This window comes from Perognathus longimembris, chromosome 12 (assembly GCF_023159225.1).
Source record: "Perognathus longimembris pacificus isolate PPM17 chromosome 12, ASM2315922v1, whole genome shotgun sequence".
Classification (NCBI taxonomy): domain Eukaryota; kingdom Metazoa; phylum Chordata; class Mammalia; order Rodentia; family Heteromyidae; genus Perognathus; species Perognathus longimembris.
In genome coordinates, this window is record NC_063172.1 from 41647317 (window position 1) to 41666066 (window position 18750).

Below are 18750 nucleotides of genomic sequence, written 5' to 3' on the forward strand. Positions count from 1 at the left end.
GACTAGCCTAAACATGTACTAATTATTCCCTATGAGGGAAACCATAGAGTCCATGTTTCTTTAGGTCAGGCTCACTTCACTTAGTAAAGTTTTGCGCAAGTCCTTCCATTTAATTACAAATAGGGCAATGTCATTCTTTCCTGAGGGAGGCATATAATTCCATTGTGTATATGTACCACATTTTTCTGATTCATTTGTTTACTGAGGGGCATCTGGGTTGGTTCCATATTTTGGCAATGACAAATTGTGCTGCGATGAACATTGTTGTGCTGCTGGCTTTACTGTGCTCTTGCTTGTAATCTTTTGGGTTTTTTTTCTTCCCCCAGGAGATTGTGAGCTTTATTTTATCTTGTCTGGATAGAGGTTTGGTTTTTCTCTCGAATGAATGTTCCAGGATGGAGAGAGGTTAAGAGAAAGCACAGGATGTAGAGGTCTATTTAGTTTAATCTCCCTTGTTTTCATCTTCACCATCTACAGAGAGAGCAGCATACTTGCTTGCAGAACTGAACTTAGAGGCTGGATTTTTCTCAGGTTTCTTTGACTCAGGTGAAAATCTAGAGTCTTGATCCTTTCTTGCCATCTTTCCTATCTTATTACCTCCAGTGGTCTTTGTTCCCATCACCTTCTGGACCACGGCTAGAGCTCCCAGTTTGGCCTTTTGCAACACTCATCTCATCTATTTTATTTTCATCTTTCTTTTTTTTCTTATTTATTGTCAAAGTGATATACAGAGAGGTTACAGTTTCATACATTAGGCCTTGGATACATTTCTTGTACTGTTTGTTACCTCCTTCCTCATTCCCCCCTCTCCCCCTTTTTCTCTCCCCCCACGAGTTGTTCAGGTGGTTTACACCAAATGGTTTTGCAAGTATTGCTTTTGTAGTTGTTTGTCTTTTTATCCTTTGTCTCTCTCAATTTTGATATTCCCTTTCACTTCCCTAGTTCTAATACCAGTATGTACAGTATCCAGTGTACTCAGATGAGATACAGTGATAGTGATAGTAAGGGAACAACCACAGGAAGGGGATACAAGAGGATCATCAACAACAGAAGCTATGGTTTCACGTGGCATTTTGAAAATAATTACAACAGTGATATAATAGTCGCTTCCATAACATGGAGTTCATTTCACCTAGCATCATCTTATGCATTCATAAGGGCATAGCTATTAGGCTCTTGTGATCCTCTGCTGTGACTAGCCTAAACCTGTGCTAATTATTCCCTATGAGGGACACCATAGAGTCCATGTTTCTTTGGGTCTAGCTCACTTCACTTAGTATAATTTTTTCCAAGTTCTTCCATTTCCTTATGAATGGGGCAATGCCATTTTTTTCTGATAGAGGGATAAAATTCCATTGTGTAGATGTACCACATTTTCCTGATCCATTCGTCTACAGAGGGGCATCTGGGTTGGTTCCATAAATTGCTGGCCCTTCTTTGCTGGCCCTTCCTCATGTGGCTGAGCTAAGCTACTTTTCCTTCACCACTTGTAGAGGTTTGCTATTCTGTGTCCTGAGCTCTGAGATTGAGCAGGAGGGTTAAAAGTCCCCTTTGGCAGAGGGGCGGGAATTACCTTTAGAGGCTAATCAGGTTCAGGAGGCTTAGAACTTGGAGAGTGACAGTCTTCCTCTTCATTGAGTTTTATTTTCTAGAGACTTCTCACTCTCTTTCCTTCGGGCATTTCAAACAGGTGTGGTAGAAGTTCCAGTCTGTGATGATTCACTTTCTGTCCTTGATCTTCTTTCTCATTCCTTAGTTTCTTCACTTCAACAGCTTGGGTTTCTCTCCCTGGGCCGCCGTTCTAGTTTTGGTTCATCCAGCTGGCCGCTGCAGTTTCTCCTGCTCCTTTTGCAGCTATTCTTCCACTCTCTTTCTCTAGAAGCTGTGTCAACAGCCTTTGCCACTTCAAAGATAGAAACTGCTCGACTGAACTGAGAGGTTCTAGCAGAGGAATCATCTTTAGGAGTACTCCGAGGCTTTAAATTCAGTTTGGGTCTTTGGGGGAGACCTCTATCATCACGCCTATAGTCATCCCAAGAGTAATTATCTCTGGAGCCCCATGAGCAATTGCCTCATCTCTCATATCGATCTTCATAGCGGTCCCCACCTCATTTGTAGTCATCATCCCTATGGTACCTCCTACCAAATGCTCTTCTACCACTGCCTATCCTGGAATCATAGCCTCTGTCATAGTTTCTGCTGCCACGGTAATCGTACCGATCCCAGCCCCATAGCAATCCATATCCCTGAGTGGGCCATCCCAATAGCCATCCAGGTAGCGGTCTAAATCTTAAGGTGTCGATACTTGTCTCCAAAGCTATGATCATCTCTTCTAGGTGGGTAGTCATCAAAGCTGTCTGTAGCAGGACAGGCTCTTCAACTGGTATCTGTTTTGTCAGAATCCTGATTTCTATCTCTGCCAAAGGAGTGATCATCCCTACCTTAATCCTGTGCTTGGTCAGCAACATCTCCAATTCTCCTGTTACCTAAGGACTCTTTATTGAGACTTAGGGCATGAGTAGGGAGTCCAAGCCCTCAAATTCAGAATAACCAAAACCTTTCAACATTTCTGGATTGCTGGGTCCCTGTGGTAAGCACACTTCACTGATATTATTCCTCTGAAGAATTCCTTAATGGAGTCTTCAGTTACGTCATAAGTCAGGTTACCTAGAAAAGCAATGTAGGTGGCGATTTGGGAAGCTGTCTCCAGTAGATATTGGGTCTCCAACAGCCCCCTGAGCAGTGGATAGGATGGAACGGTCAAATGGAGGTTCCTTATAGACATCATCATCATTACTATGTCAAACTGTTGAAACATCTACTTCCAGATCGTCTGTCTCATCAGCCCATTTGACCGGCTTGGGGGCAGAAAGGCTTCCTCCACCAATTCCCCCATCCTCAGCCAGAAAGTCTGTTAGGGAGATAGTTTTCTCCTTCTTATTCTTCTTTTTTGCTGAGGCTGCCACGTTGGGAGAGGGAGAGAGAATGCAAAAGGTGGTTTCTTAGTATAATTAAAATGGTAATTTCACAGTAATATTCGATTGTCATATAATTTTACATCTAGTTGTTATCATTCCATATATTCCATTTATATTTGGGTTATTATTTACATTTTACAACCTAAATATGTATTTAACATATAGTAAACACATGGTTTTAAAATGTTGTAGCTCATGTTACCATCTTAATTTTAAAAATTCAAGTGCAATATATTATGGGTATAAGATCACTGAAATAGTACAAAAGTATAAATTAGTATTTGAAATCATGAAATAAGTAAATTTTCTATCTTTTAAGCTCTTACTTAAACTTATACCAATGAATGTATTAATGCTAAATACATATCAGAGTGGAAATGCAAATAAAGTGAATCTCAAGTACCCATAATTCATTTATTTTAACAGCATAAACTTGTTACCTGTCTGTAATATTTCAATCACCACTCTCTCTTTCTATTTTTTCTTCTCTCTCTCATTTGCCAAGAACTCCCACTGAGCTGCAACTAGCTCCTATTATCCTTTCCTTTTTATGCTTTCACATTTCTCCCCACTGACCACAGGCAAATGAAGTATGTTTAATTCAAATATTAATGTTGACAGTAAGATCAATACAAATATCACTTAATAGCACAAAATTTTTTTTTATTTTAGCTTCTTTCTTTAAGTATATTTTATTATATATTATTCAATTTGTAACTGAACAGTGTTTGTACATAAGATGTATTGCATGCAGTAATTAGCTTAACTGATATTAAAGATAACTTGTTTAGTTGCAGTTATTTTGTACTCATTAAAAAATCACTCCAATGATCATTAAGTTTTTTGAGAGTACTATGTTTATTAGTCAGTTCAAAACTGCAAGATGTTTCTATTTTAATTTTAATCACATTTCATTTGTTACATGAAATTTGTCTATAAATAGAATATTTCCAAATGAAATATTTGACTATTACATGCAAAAGAACTAAAGGCAAGATAAATGTTTGAGCCTTTGTTGTATGTTAAATGATTTGTAGAAGTATTGTCATCTCACAGCATCAAATACTGTTGCAAACAGATTTCGATGGTATTTGATATGAAATTATTAATGTATAGTTATTTATAATATTACTTTTTGATGAAAAATCCAGTTGATGACCTTCAGTTCATTGTCTTTAAAGCAATATTTCAGTTGTTTATGGTAGATTAAACATTTTCACATATAATAAATATGTGATACCTGGGATTCTGAAAAGCAGTACTTTGTCAGAATATTGGCAAATATCATATTTGTCCAAATTGCATCCTTGTAGAAAAGCAGGACTGATACTTTCTGTTAAATATAACTTACTTTTATTTTCTTTTAGTTTATTTTCCTTTAGATTATTTTCTTTTGGTTCTTTCACCTGTCAATTTCAAGAAAAGAAGAAGTGTATATAAAATACTAGAATTAAAAAAAAATAAAGCTGTACTGTGGAATGTTTACTTCTATCAGAGCACACTGTGTTGATGATATGTTTAAAAACAGAAAAAATATTCTTTGATATTAACATTAGCCTAAGGACAAGGTCAATAAGAAAATGCAACATCTTCATTGTAAGCTAATACTGAATTTTCTATATTTTTAACAGTAATAACAAATGATCCCAGATTGTTAGTACTACATTACAAGATTATGAGATACCTAAGTATGATCCATGTCATGTTGCCATCCCTACATATTAATTGTATTAAAGTAAAATTCCTAGCCACACATTTTTCTATTATTAGTGTTTGGTCTAGTCTCAAAACTAAGAGGTAATCTCTTAGTTGCAAGTATTTTGAGGAACCTTATTTCCATTTTAAGATATGCCACACTAATGTATACTATTTAATGCTTGTGGAAAGCATGTAATTTTTCTTTTTGTTACAAGAATGAGCTTAAAGATATTTGAGGGATCCTTAAGGGTTAATGTCCTACTTCCATGAAAAGTACATTCATACCTAACAAACATTTCTTTATACCAATAACATTACTTTTTTTTCAGTGTAGAGAAGATTAGTCATGCCTTTATCAACTTCTTCATGACTAATTTTAACAGTTTAGGCAGGTAGCATTCAAATTTCTTTTTTGTCTTTGTTTGTTTTCTTTTGTTTTACTCCAAAGGAAATATCACATACCATTAGTAAATAATGAATAAGCAAACATATATCATTTAATAATTTGTAAACTTATGAATGAATTGTGATTAGTTTTTAGAAAATAGATCAATTAAAATTCTGTGTAAACACAATGTAAGGCAAAAGAAACCCTGCAGTAACAACACACCATACATGCATTTCTAAGTACTAGGTCAGATCAGTAAGGGTGCAATGCTGCCACATAATTTGCTTTATAGACTATGTGCCTGTTTATGACACAGCAGCCAGTCAAATCATTTCATTCATGCTTGGAAAAAATGATTATCTTCTTTCTTTTGACTTTTATAAGTTTACAGCAAAGGCCTAACATATATCAAGACATTTATTATTAATTTTTAAGTAGTAGGGATGTCTACAGTTTTCTCATTTCTGATAAGATTAGAAAATCTGGACCATCTTCTTTATAGTATATTTGTATTTATTAAGAATGTTTGCTATATTATATCTGTGTTAAATTCTCAGGCCTAATAGGTTGAATTGTAAGAAACAGTGACCTACTTCACACAAATTTCCCTTTTATGTCAGGGCAAAAGACAGGAGAGTTCAGCCTGAAACCCAAATAATGTGCACGTGTAAGGTAGATAAAAGAACTGAGGCTGGTAGGAGGGTAGGATACATTTATTAGTATCTTAGTCTTATTTCTGTCCTGAAAAGGGGAAGCACTATGGAAAGTTAAGAGAAATCCCATAACATTGGGGAGTGTGGTGAGGAAGGAGGAAGTCTACCTCTCAGGTGTTTAATTTTTTTCATCATAGAAATCCTTTACTTCTCATTCATAGTTGTTGTTTTTTTAATTTTTGAGGCTATTACAAAAGAAGTTGCTTTACTGATGTCAGCCTCACTCTTCCTATTGTTGGCATACAGAAAAGCCATTGATTTTTTTTGAGGGTTAATTTTATACCCTGCTATTTGTCAAAGTTTCAGATCAGCTTGAATAAATTGGGAGTAGAATCTATGGTGTTCTGTAAAGACAGCATCATGTCATCTGCAAAGAGGGAAAGTTTTACTTCATTTCCCATATTTGGATCCCCTTTATGGTCACATCTTGCCTTATTGCTGTAGGTAGGAATTCTAATACTATGTTGAAGAGGGGTAGAGAACAGACATCGTTGTCTTGTTCCTGATTTAAAAGCAGATACCCTGAAAACATTACAGGAAGTAAAAGGAGAAACACAAGGACTTCTTAGCATATGTCAAAACTTTCTTAATAAAGACACAGAAACATGAAAAATTAAAGAAAGGTTGGACAAACGGAAATGAACTAAACTGCAGAGGTTCTACAAAGGGCATAGCTAGCAAAACAAATAGAAAGCCCACAGATTGAGAGAAGATTTTCATTAGCCATATAACAGACAAGGACTCATATCTAAACTATACCTACAGCTCATGAAATCAACTTCACTAAAAAAAAAACAAACACAAAGAAACAAACACCCCATCAAAAAGTGGGCTAAAAGTTTAAGAGAGACTTCTCTGAAGGGGAAATGAAAATGACCAAGATACCCATGAAGAAATTCTCAACATCTCTGGCCATAAAAGAAATGCAAATCAGAATAACATTGAGATTGCACCTTATCCCAGTTAGAATGGCCATTATCAATAAATCTAATAACAGCAGATGCTTGTGAGGATGTGGCCAAAAGAGAATGCTACTGCACTGTTGGTGGGAGTGCAAACTTACTTAACCACTCTGGAAAGCAGTATGGAGGTTCCTCCAAAAGCTAAACATAGAGCTCTACTATGACACAGCAATCCTACTTCTGGGCATTTACCCAAATGATTACAAACAAGGCTATAATAAAGCTACCACTACAAACATGTTCAGACCTAAAGAAACAGAGATTCCATGGTTTCCCTCATTTGTAATAATAAGTATATGTCTAGGATAGTCCTGGAAGAGGCTCAAATTAGCTCAATAGCTATGTACACATGATCACATAAGATGCTGCTGAGTGAACTACAAGATATGGAAACAAGATGTTTTTCATTATTGTTTTCACTGTACTATGTGAAAATTTTTTATTTTTTTATTTTTATTTCCTGTGTTTTATTCTCTGTTGTCACTGTATTTGATTTTGGTACTTTGGATATTGTATATATGTTTATCTAAATCAGGGAAAGGAAGGGGAATATCAAAATGGTGCAAAGGGAAAACCAATGCAAAGCAATACTCACAAGAAAATGTGTTGGAAATTCACTGTACAATTGGGGTATGGGACCATGGGGGAGGGAAAATGGGCCAATATTTAGGGAGGTGGTAAAAAGTTAGACAAGAAATGCCCTCCCTATCCTACATATGTAAATGTAACTCCTCTGTACATCACCTTGACAATAAAATAAAATTTTAAAAAGTCTGCTCCAGGCACACAGACAGAATGGGTGCAGAGATTGCTAACAAGACAATAGTTGTAAGAACACACTGCATTTTGGTGTCTACAGGTAAGGCAGAAGAAGTTAGATCCACACCCAATGTCACTGCAGTAGTAGGTCTTTTTAATTCCAGTAGCTGTAAACATAAAACATAGAAATGGTGAAACCGAAAGATTAACATTACTAAAGAGTTGTTAGTGTGTGTTAGTGTGTATGTAGTATGTACTTAAGTGTGTATGTGTCTATACTTTTTATTCATTTTTTATTGTCAAAGTGATATACAGAGGGGTTATAGTTTCATATGTAAGACAGTGCGTACCTTCCTTATCCAAATTGATACCTCCTCCTTTATTTTTTCCCACCTTCCTCCTTCTCCATTTCCCTTCCACCCATGAGTTATACAGTTGGTTTACACCAATAGTTTTGTAATTGTTGCTATTACATTGGTTTGTCTTTTATATCCTTTGTCTATATTTTTAAAGACATAATGTCATAGGTGAAAATTTACTTTGGATAAGACTATTCTAAATTAGGCACAATGAGGAAAAACAAGCAGAATGGCCTTTTGACTTTCAAGCGTTGTTTATGCACAACTCAAATCAGTTGTGGGTATGATTATATGATATAATTTATGCAGATACATGTATATCTATGTTTCAGAATCTATTAAACAACTTAATGCATACAATTACAATAATTTAATTACTACATTTTCTTTTTTTATCATATCACATATGAAGTTAACATGTTCAAATAAAGTTAAAAAAATTGTCTGTTTACCTAGCCTTTTCTTTAACCTCCATATATTCATGTCTAGGTTTAAATTCAGGGTCATGTATGGTTAGATAAGTACTCTGTCAAGAGAACCACAATATCAACACACTTTTGTGGGTTATTTTGTAGGTGAAGTCTGGTGAATGCTTTTCCTGAACTGGCCTTAAACCTGACCATCCAGGTCTCGGCTTTCTGAGTAGATAGGATTATTGGCAGGAGCCATTAGTATTTTGTCCCAACTCTTGGACATTAAAGATAAATACATTCTTATTAATTGTTTACAATTGTATCTATTACATTGGTAATCTTCAATTCCATACTATATATGATACATTGACAGAAGTAATTTCCAAGTAAATGGATGGACTTCTACTGAGTACTTACTGGTGTGCACTTTTATTTCTGGAATTCTATATTTATGTTGGAAATTTGTCCTGCCCGCACCATATTTTAGATAAGAAGTTTGCACCCATGTACATATGATCCTGAACATGGTCACATATATATTTATAAATTAGATCTAACTTCCACATGAGAGAAATCACATGCACCTTGTCTCTCTGGGTGTGGTGTAACTTAGGTCTCTTAACATAATATTTTCTATGTGCATCCATGTTTTTTAAATGACATAATTCTCGTAACAGATGAGTAAAATTTTATTGTATGTTTGTATATAACAATTTATTGATCCACTCATCCATTAAGACATTTTATGTTTCCTTTTTGAAAAAATAGGTTATGAAAATTTCCTATTCTGTTTACCAAATACCTCATACACACTTACCATTCAAAATATATTTTCTTCTGTTAAAAAATCATTTTTAACTGCATTTAGTTGTCACAATAAAGAGCTTCAAAGATGGAATAAAATTTTCTTCTATCTCTTATCCATCTTCTGAAGTATTAATATCTTACATTAACACATTGCAATAATGGAAAACAGGAAATTAACATAGCTATACCACCACTGACTGAATAAAAGTACTTATTGAAAGTCCACCAAACTTTCCATTCATATTCCTTTTAGCTGGTGTAGGATCAAATGCATTGTTAATTGAATTAAGTCATTAACATATCAAAGGGCCAGGGAAATAGGTACTTGATAGATTATACATTACTTATATCTATTTGAATGAAAAATGGAAAAAATAATATTATCCCCATCTAAAAATATTGTGTGTTCATGTAGCAAAAATGAGAAAATATAAGGTCCAGACTGTCACTAATAATTGTATATTAATTGTGTGGCCTGTTAATTTGAAAGGCTAGTTTGTAAGAATGAAGAAGAAATGGAGAAAGAAGAACCATAAGTATCTGGAAGGAAGATCATGGTACTATTGTTGGTTTGGGAGAAACATTATATTAGCCTATATGTATTCCTTTGGTCTATGTTCAGCTGTGTTTCTGTCAATTACAATGAAAGATTCCTGAATAACACATAAAGTGTTAGTTGCAAGAAGTCCTCCAGGTCTTGGTAAATTTTTTATTGGAAACTGCTGAATTCTATAAAATAACAGTCATCAAGTGTTTTAGAATTTGGACTATGCAGAATATATCAGCATTCCTTTATTTCTGGTGCCATTGAGTTATTCTCATTTCAATATGATTACATCATATAAGTAGCATAGTTCTACGTCTATTTCTCTACTGAAAAACTTCCAGTAAATTTACACAGTAAAATTGTTAAAATTATTTTTTTCATGTAACACATCACCAGCAAAGGAAAATCATAGACATAGTACTAGTAGCTCGTGCCTCACACCTTTAATCCTAGATACTCAAGAAAGTCTATGAGACTCTTGTTTCCAGTTGACTGCCCAAAAATGGAGCTCTGACTGGAGCAAGCACTAGCTGAGGGCACAAAAAGCTCAGGCATTAGTTCCATCTCTCAAGACTAGAAAAAATTAATAATAATAATAATAATAATAATAATAATAAATGAGTAAAAGAAAAGAAAAACAATAAATGCACTAGATGCATAATATATAAGATGAAACAAGCTCTAAGATACATTCTAAGAACTTAACTTCACTTTTGAAGCTTCTTCCCCAAGTCTTGTTAGAATATCTATTTCATAACATTTAAAATTTGGGACTTTTAATTTTTATGTAAAATTTGAGCTGCTTTGTGAATTCCTCAGCAGTCCTCAAGAAAAAAAACAACTGTGTTCTGATTTTGATTGAATTTTAATAGCAAGTTGATTTCTTGGAAATAAGTATATTTCAATTTTAAAGATTTTACAATTAAAGCATGGGTTATATTTTTTTAAGTAATTAACTAATTAAGTTAGTGAGTGGAGGAAGAGAAAACAAGATGACTTTTCTGATTAAGATTAATGCACATCTGAAATACAAGAGTGAAAATTCTTGGTTCAAGTAATATGCACCAAACATGATAAAAATTAATTACAGAAAGGTAAAAATATGTTTTTGGAGGTGTTTGTTATCAGCAGGAGGAAAGACAGGCCAAGAAAGGTCAAAAGAGAGGTGTCATAATTACATATGTCAAAACGGAACAATGTAACCTATTGAAATTAATCTGGTAGAGAGAAAGGGCTGGAGGAGAATGGTTGAGAAGTTGGGTTACTAGGGATATATTGTAAGCATGTACGGAAATGTCATAGAGAATATTCTTGTAAAATGAATATATGCTAAAAATACTATTAAAATAAAAGGTAATAAAATACGATATAAATCCTAGTGATTTCATTGTCTCCTTAAATTTTCATTGCCCTTAATTCCTACTTGAACCCCAAGCCAAGTACTTTCAAAAAATAAATCAGAGTTCCTTCGATTTCCCTCAATATTGACATAGCAATGGGGCCATAAGTCTCCACACTAACTTACACATACTTACCAGAAGTACAATGTAGAACTCCTCAGTAGTTCACTGAATGAACTAGGTAAGCAATTGCAAATTACCTGGTACCCAAAATAGAAGTGACACAAATTTACTGTTGTGTTTCTATTTAGTCCAATGTGCCATTTGCTAATCAAAATGTGAAATCAGAGCACAAATATACAAACAGCTTAAGAGGTAAGTAACATAAGTTAAAACACACACACACACACACACACACACACACACATACACACACACAACTTAAGTTCAAAATAAAAAAAAAATCAAACACCTATGAAACATATGCTGATGACACTGAAAATCTGGGCTTACTATAATCATTTTTTGTGTAGTCTTAATACAACTTATTCTAAAATGATAGGGCTGTTTTCTAGATATCATCACTGAAGATACTATACTGAAGTTAATTTGTGGTCTTGCGATTCAATTCAGTGTCTTTTTTTTAAAAATAACAGCCATGTAATAAATACCCATTAAATAAATAAAACAGAGATTAATAAAATAATAGCATGAGCATCAATAGAATTAGGATGTAATAAGAAATGTGCATGATGAAATGTCCATATAAACAAAAATATGACAGAAAATTAAATAAATTCAGTTGCTTACTTGTAATACCAACATTTAATTAAATACAGTTGTCTCATAACATACTCAACAGTTATGCTGCCTCACGGCTGAGCTAAAATTGTTTAAATAAAATGAGACTCATTAACTTTTCTAATTGTTGTTTGTATGAAGACTTGAACTTTGGTTAAAAAGAAACTGATCTGTCTACTGCTAGTATAAAGTATCAGCTGGCAATGTTTAACCTTCATGAATCATCCATTTAGTCTTTCTTTCCCAAACCAGTGAGCATTTGAAAGTGAAAATGCTCAAAGAAAAATTCACAGAATGTCTCAGGAAATGTGGTGTCTGTCTCTTGAGATTATGCATACTGAAAGGAAGTGTTAGCTAGGTTTCTATCATGGTAAAAGCACATGCATCATAAGTATGGAACAGGTGCACAATTTCTGCCTTTCTTACCTGTCAATGAATAGGAAACATAATCAAAATACGAATGCACCATTTTACAATTCTGTTATATTGTACAACTCCCAAACGGCAAGTGTTTCTTAACAAAGAAAATGTTCTACTGCTGCTAGCCGATAACTAACCCACATTTTCCATAGAAGAAATAAAACACATGGTGCTTTTTCTTGATTTATATATAGCATTTTAATAGAATACAATATGGTTAACTGAGGAAATACTTCTGTTTATTGGAACTCTACAGAAGATGATTTAATATGCCCCAGTCATTTTTCTACTCAAGAGAGCTTTGCATGGATAAGGATATTTCATCAATACTTTGGAACTAGACACTTACTAGCTTTATTGTTTGAGACTTTTTTTAAAATTTAGTAAAATATAGGGTTTTTTTGCTTTAGTTTCACTTACAATATTTTTTCCTGATACATTCAGGTAAAATGTAAGATTTGAAGACAGAAATAAAAGAAAGGGGTCTACAAATGCCATCTAGGCCTGTTGGACGTCTGTTATAAGACAGTAGACTCAGTTCTTGTATTACAAAGTCTTATTATGTGATTACTTTTCATTGTAGCCAGCTTAATTTAGTTTCAGGTGGACAAAATGATATCACAAGAACAGCAAAAAAATATTGAGAATGTCTTTTCTTTAATTTCCAGTTTTACCCAATGAATTATCTACTGATATTCTTAAAGTTTACGAAACATTGAAATTACATATGACTTATTTTGTATTTATACTGGTTCTTCTGAACTTTATTATCATTGATCAAACTGTATTTTCTATTTAATTTTTATACACATTATATAAAGGTCTTATGGAATGTGTAATTTATAGCTTTTAGGACTAGGTGAGAATTTCTATAAATTATATAAAATTAAAGATTTATGATTCTTGCTATGTTCGATGCTGAAGACTAATTTATTGCTTTGGGTCTTACATTTTAAAATTTGTATTAATTTTACAGAACATCAAGTTTTATGAAAATTTGCACATACACATGCACACACATATGTATATATGGAACTTTGGTCATAGTTTAGCATTGCATTATGGCCTAGCTTCTTCACTGTATTCCAACAATACCCATTCCATTTTCATGTTGATATTACGTTATTTCATTTTATTTTATTTTTAGGTGCCATGTTTAGGAGAAATTTTTGGACATTTCTTTCTGAATTTTACTTATTTTTCTTACATGGCAATCTATTTTCCTGCAAATATGTTTGTTATTTCTCACTGTTTTGAGCATGTTTTAATGATATTGACTACAATTAACATTGTGCATGTAATTACAACATCATAAGTTAACAATATGGTTTAGCATATGAAGTAATATGAATGAAAATATGCAGAGAAATAGTTGGATATACCATAAATAAATAAATAAATATATAAATAAAATAAAATAATAACGAGTGAAATAATCCAGACTCACAAAGTCAAAAAGCTCATGCTTTCTCTCACAAGTGCTTCTTACATTTAATAGTTTAATTTGAATTTTCCTTATTGTAAGGAAGCTAAATGTATTTTCTGTCTTTATTTTCTTTCTGTAATGCCTCACTTAGAAAATGTCTGTTCAATTAATTTTCTATCAATTCACTGGGTTATTAACAAGTACTTTTCAGATAGGGTAAGGACTTTAAGCAAAGTAGAGGAGACAATATCAATATATACAAGCTAATAGCTGCTCTATGTACAAGCAATGAATTTCATGAGAAAAAAAGTAAGAAAACAAACCCATCCCCCTCTTCCCTTCAATGCTGGAAACATAGAGCAAAGACATATCAATGATGTAAAAGAGATCTTTACTAAAACTGAATTCTGCACTGAAATAAGTAAAAGATTATTAAAAAGTGAATAAAGCATCCTGTGTTCATGGATCTGTATAATTGATATTTTGAAAATGACCTCATTATTGAACTTCATTAATTGTTTCAAAGCAATCCCCAATTTTCTGTGAAATTCTACTCAAAACTTTAAAAATAAATTCTAAAATGTATATAGAAGCACAAAAATCTCAGAATTGTGGAAACAACCTTCACAAAAAAAAAAACCTATTGGGGTTATAATAATATGTGCCCCCAAATTCTACACCAGAGTCACAGTAAGAAAAACAGCATGGAAGTAGCATGAAATTGAGACAAGATGATCAATGGGCTACATGACCCAGCCAACACAGGCACAGTGAGTTTCTTACAAAGGTGTCAAGAATGTACATTGGAATAAAATAGTCTCTTTTTTTCGCTCTCATTTATTTTTCAGTTTATTTAACCTATCTGCAAATATTTTGTGTAAATTTGTGCAAAGTTGTGTGCTAGGTAATGTGGAGTACATAATTATTCAGTCCTTGTTTATGTTATTGGAAAAGCTGTTAAGTGTTGGCTTGGCAAGTCTCTCAGTACAGGATTATTATTGGTATCCTGTCATTATACTATTAATATTGTACTCCATTTGATGATAAAGTCCTTAATGACAAGAACCCTTGGATCACAATTGCTCTTATAACACCAGACCTATGCTCTTGTGGAAAAATGTGTTGGTTGTGGAGAGGAGGAATGTACTGAATGTGCTGTCTTAACACATGACTGACTTTTCTTCTGATCACTGCAGTCATACAGACAGGAGATGCCCTGAGCATGGGGCACATCTCAAAGGTGAGAGCAGACATGCTATCCACTCACCAGAGGAAGTTCCTGTAGGTCCCAACACATTAAGGAAGGCCTGGTCAGCAAATAACTGAACTGAATTGAGTTTCTAATGTCTTAATATTCTGGGAAAAAAAAGCACTTTGAGCTTGAGAGGAGAGTAAATTATTAATTTGAGATAAAGAATTAGCTTCTGGTAGAAAGAGGTTAAAAAGCTTCAAAGTATCCTTCAGGAAATCAGGAAACGTAATTTAAATAAAATAATAAGGGAACAATATTTTAAGACTATACTTGAAATCAAAAACAACATTAAACCCACAAGAAATAAATTCAGTAAAAATAGAATTTGCAAGTATGCATAGTAGTCAGATAATGCATTTTGCCTCGAAGTAGAACTTGAAAATTAATAAAATTCATGGAGGTTTAAAAAAATACAAAAAAAAAGCCTGCAACTGATTTTATTTAAGCTTTAATTAAAACCCCACTTATTAAAATTGTGAATCAAATTATACCTCTCTTAAAAGAAGAATGTAACTGACCCTAACCAGTTTGTGAATTTTACATTCAACCTACTGTAAGGAAAAACACCTGAACAGAAAATCTTATGGGAGAATTCAGCTGATCACTAAATTCATAGGGGATGGGGGACACAGAAATATAGGATGCTATTTTTTCTTAGTGCTACTACATTGTTTTCTTTTCCCAAAATGTAATAATTATGTATTTTAAGGATGTGAAAAATATCAATTATATAAACAAAAATTAATAAGGAACAACTATTCTTTCTGTAAAAACAGTGAGAATCTCAGAGGAAATTGAATTTTAATTATTTTCTATAATTTTATCTTATCTCAGTTGAATTTTTTTCAAAGATATATTCCCATATTTTCTATAATTTTATTTTATAAAACATTCCAAATATAACACATTAACAATTTGATTTAAATTTATATGGCATACTTGATATGTTAAGAACTATACATATTAGTGTGCACACGGGTTAATTTAAACATGTAATAAAATGCCTTACAATACAATGACCATAGTGATAAACAAACATAGTGTTTGTTTTTGTCTTTTTTGATAATTGAAGATCTAATATTTTGTAAATAATACACTTGTTAACTATACACATTATGTTGTACAGCAGATTTGGAGAATATGTTAATCTTGTTTGAAATAACCTTAATATGAGTTTTTTTCCCCCTGAAACATATCTCCCATAATCCCTTAGCCTAGACACTAACTAATCTATTTTCAGATACCTAATATATGTAGAAACAGGAAACATTCAATGTTTGCCTATCTGTGCCTGATTTCTTTCACTTAGCATGTCCTTTCCAGTTTCTGTTACATTTTCCCGAAGGACAGAATTTTGTTTGTTGAAAGAATGAGAAATACCTGTATTCACATTGGTATGTATATTTCACATTGTCTTTACTCATCAGGTCAATAGCTTGGCTATTTTGAACAGTACTGAAATGGGCATAAAAATACAGATATTTCTTATAGGCTCTAATTTCAATTCTTTTAAATATATAAAGTTGATTGTTGGTTTATATCAGTAGAATACAAGAGGAAATAGGAGAAAATATTTCCAGACTGTGAATCTAATAAGTGGTTACTCTTCAAAATATATAACCTCATGCAATTCAATAGGAAACAAGTACTAGTACAACCAACATATTTACAATACTATCAATAGAGGACCAGGGTATAGTCCAGTGGGAGTGTATTTCTTTCACTTGTGCCAGACTGTGGGGCTGATCCCCAAATCTGCAAAAAAAAATGTAAAAAGGAGAAAAGTATGTAAATCACTGGATAGATGTTTTACTATAAACATTGTGCTGATGGTTTTATGAAAAGTTATTCAATAGTATTAATCATCAAGAAAGTTCAAATCAAATCAAAGCTACAACTAAGATCAGAAGCTAAGTTTCAGTCAGCTTGTGAAAAAATGGAAGGCAAATGGTCACTGCAGTTTGGAAGTCTGCATAGAGGATGACCAAAATATTAAAAATAGGCTGTAATCAAAACACCTCTGGAAATTTACAAAGTTTAAAGATATTCACTTCTCTAAGCTAGTCTCTTTTGTTTCATATTTATTCATATTCATGTAAGTCATCCTAATTAGCTAAAAATAAGAATTTCTATATTTCCTCCACAGTGTTTAACTTGTGTAAGATTTCATATTACTTAATTCTTAATTCAGCATGAGGATCACTGCATAAATGTTAATCAGATTAGTAATTTTTAAGATGTCTGCTGTTTTCTTTATATATTTTTCTTATTGTTATTACAAAGGATATATAGATGGTTTAGAATTACAGAAGTCAGTTAATGAGTATATTTGGACGATGTCACTCCTTCCCTTTCTCTCTCCCAGTTTTTCACTCCCATCTCCATCCACAAATTGTTTCTTGTGGTTCATGTTTAACGAATTGTTTATTGAGTATCACTGCTGCATCTGTTCACCCTTTGTCTCTCCATCTCTGCACACACACAACCTTTTTCAAAACATATAATACTTATTTTGTATTTCTAATTATTAATTTAAAATATCTTTCAAAGGAATGTAATTTCAGTTTATTGAATTTTCCTGAATGGCAAAAAAGAAGCAAAAATTGTTTTAAAATTTTATAATTAAATTATTTGGTTAGTGTATTTTCGGTCAGTGTTAAAATATAAATTCTAAGGAGAGTCGGACAATTAAATTACTTTAATTGAAGTTTTAGATATTTAAATTTAATTTAGTCAAATGCAATTATTGAGTATTTATTGTATTTCAAGCTCTGCTCTTGATGCCAAGGAATATAAGTAATAACTCAGAGAACTATTCAATATACTGTGCTTACTCTACAAATAATTCTGCCATAAGAGCTATATTCATGATATATGATAACAGGGAAGATATTGTATTTCCTGTTTTGGAAGACTTCAAATAAAAATTGGCATTTAAATTACATGCAACAGACAAAGGCCTCATATCTAAAACATATGCAGAACTAAAGAAATTACATTCCTACAAAACAAAACTGCAAAGAACCAATAGCCCTCTCAACAAGTGGGCTAAAGTCTTAAAAAGAGACTTCTCTGATAAGGAAATGAGAATGGCCAAGAGACATATGAAAAAGTGCTTTACATCAATGGCCATAAAAGAAATGCAAATCCAAACAACATTAAGATTCCATCTCACCCCAGAAGAATGTTCTATATTAAGAAAAGTAACAATAACAAATGTTGGAGGGGATGTGGCCAAAAGCGGAACGCTACTTCATTGTTGGTGGGAATGTAAACTTGTTCAGCCACTCTGGCAAGCGGTATGGAGATTCCTCAGAAGGTTAAACATAGAGCTCCTCTATGACCCAGCAGCCCCACTTTTGGGCATCTACCCAAAAGACCAGAAAAAAAAAAGTAAAAAATAAACAAACACAAAAACAAAACACTAAAGCCACCAGCACAACAATGTTCATTGCAGCACAATTTGTCATAGCTAGAATATGGAACCAAAACAGATGCCCCTCAGTAGACAAATGGATCAGGGAAATGTGGTACATATGCACAATGGAATTTTATGCCTCTATCAGAAAGAATGACATTGCCCCATTCATAAGGAAATGGAAGGACTTGGAAAAAATTACACTAAGTGAAGTGAGCCAGACCCAAAGAAAAAAGGACTCTATGGTCTCCCACATAGAGAATAATTAGCACAGGTTTAGGCTAGTCACAGCAGAGGATCACAAGAGCTCAATAGCTATGCCCTTATGAACACATAAGATGATGCTAGGTAAAATGAACTCCATGTTATGGAAACGACTGTTATGTCACTGTTGTAATTACTTTCAGCATGCAATGTGAAACCGTAGCTTCTATTATTGATGATCCTCTTGTATGCCCTTCTTGTGGTT

General features: G+C 33.2%; 1 pseudogene; it reads right to left on the minus strand.

Annotated features, from left to right (window-relative positions):
* Nucleotides 1–419: 419 nt before the first annotated feature.
* On the minus strand, nt 420–12234 carry LOC125360609 (annotated as a pseudogene).
* Between the last annotated feature and the right edge of the window lie 6516 nt (nt 12235–18750).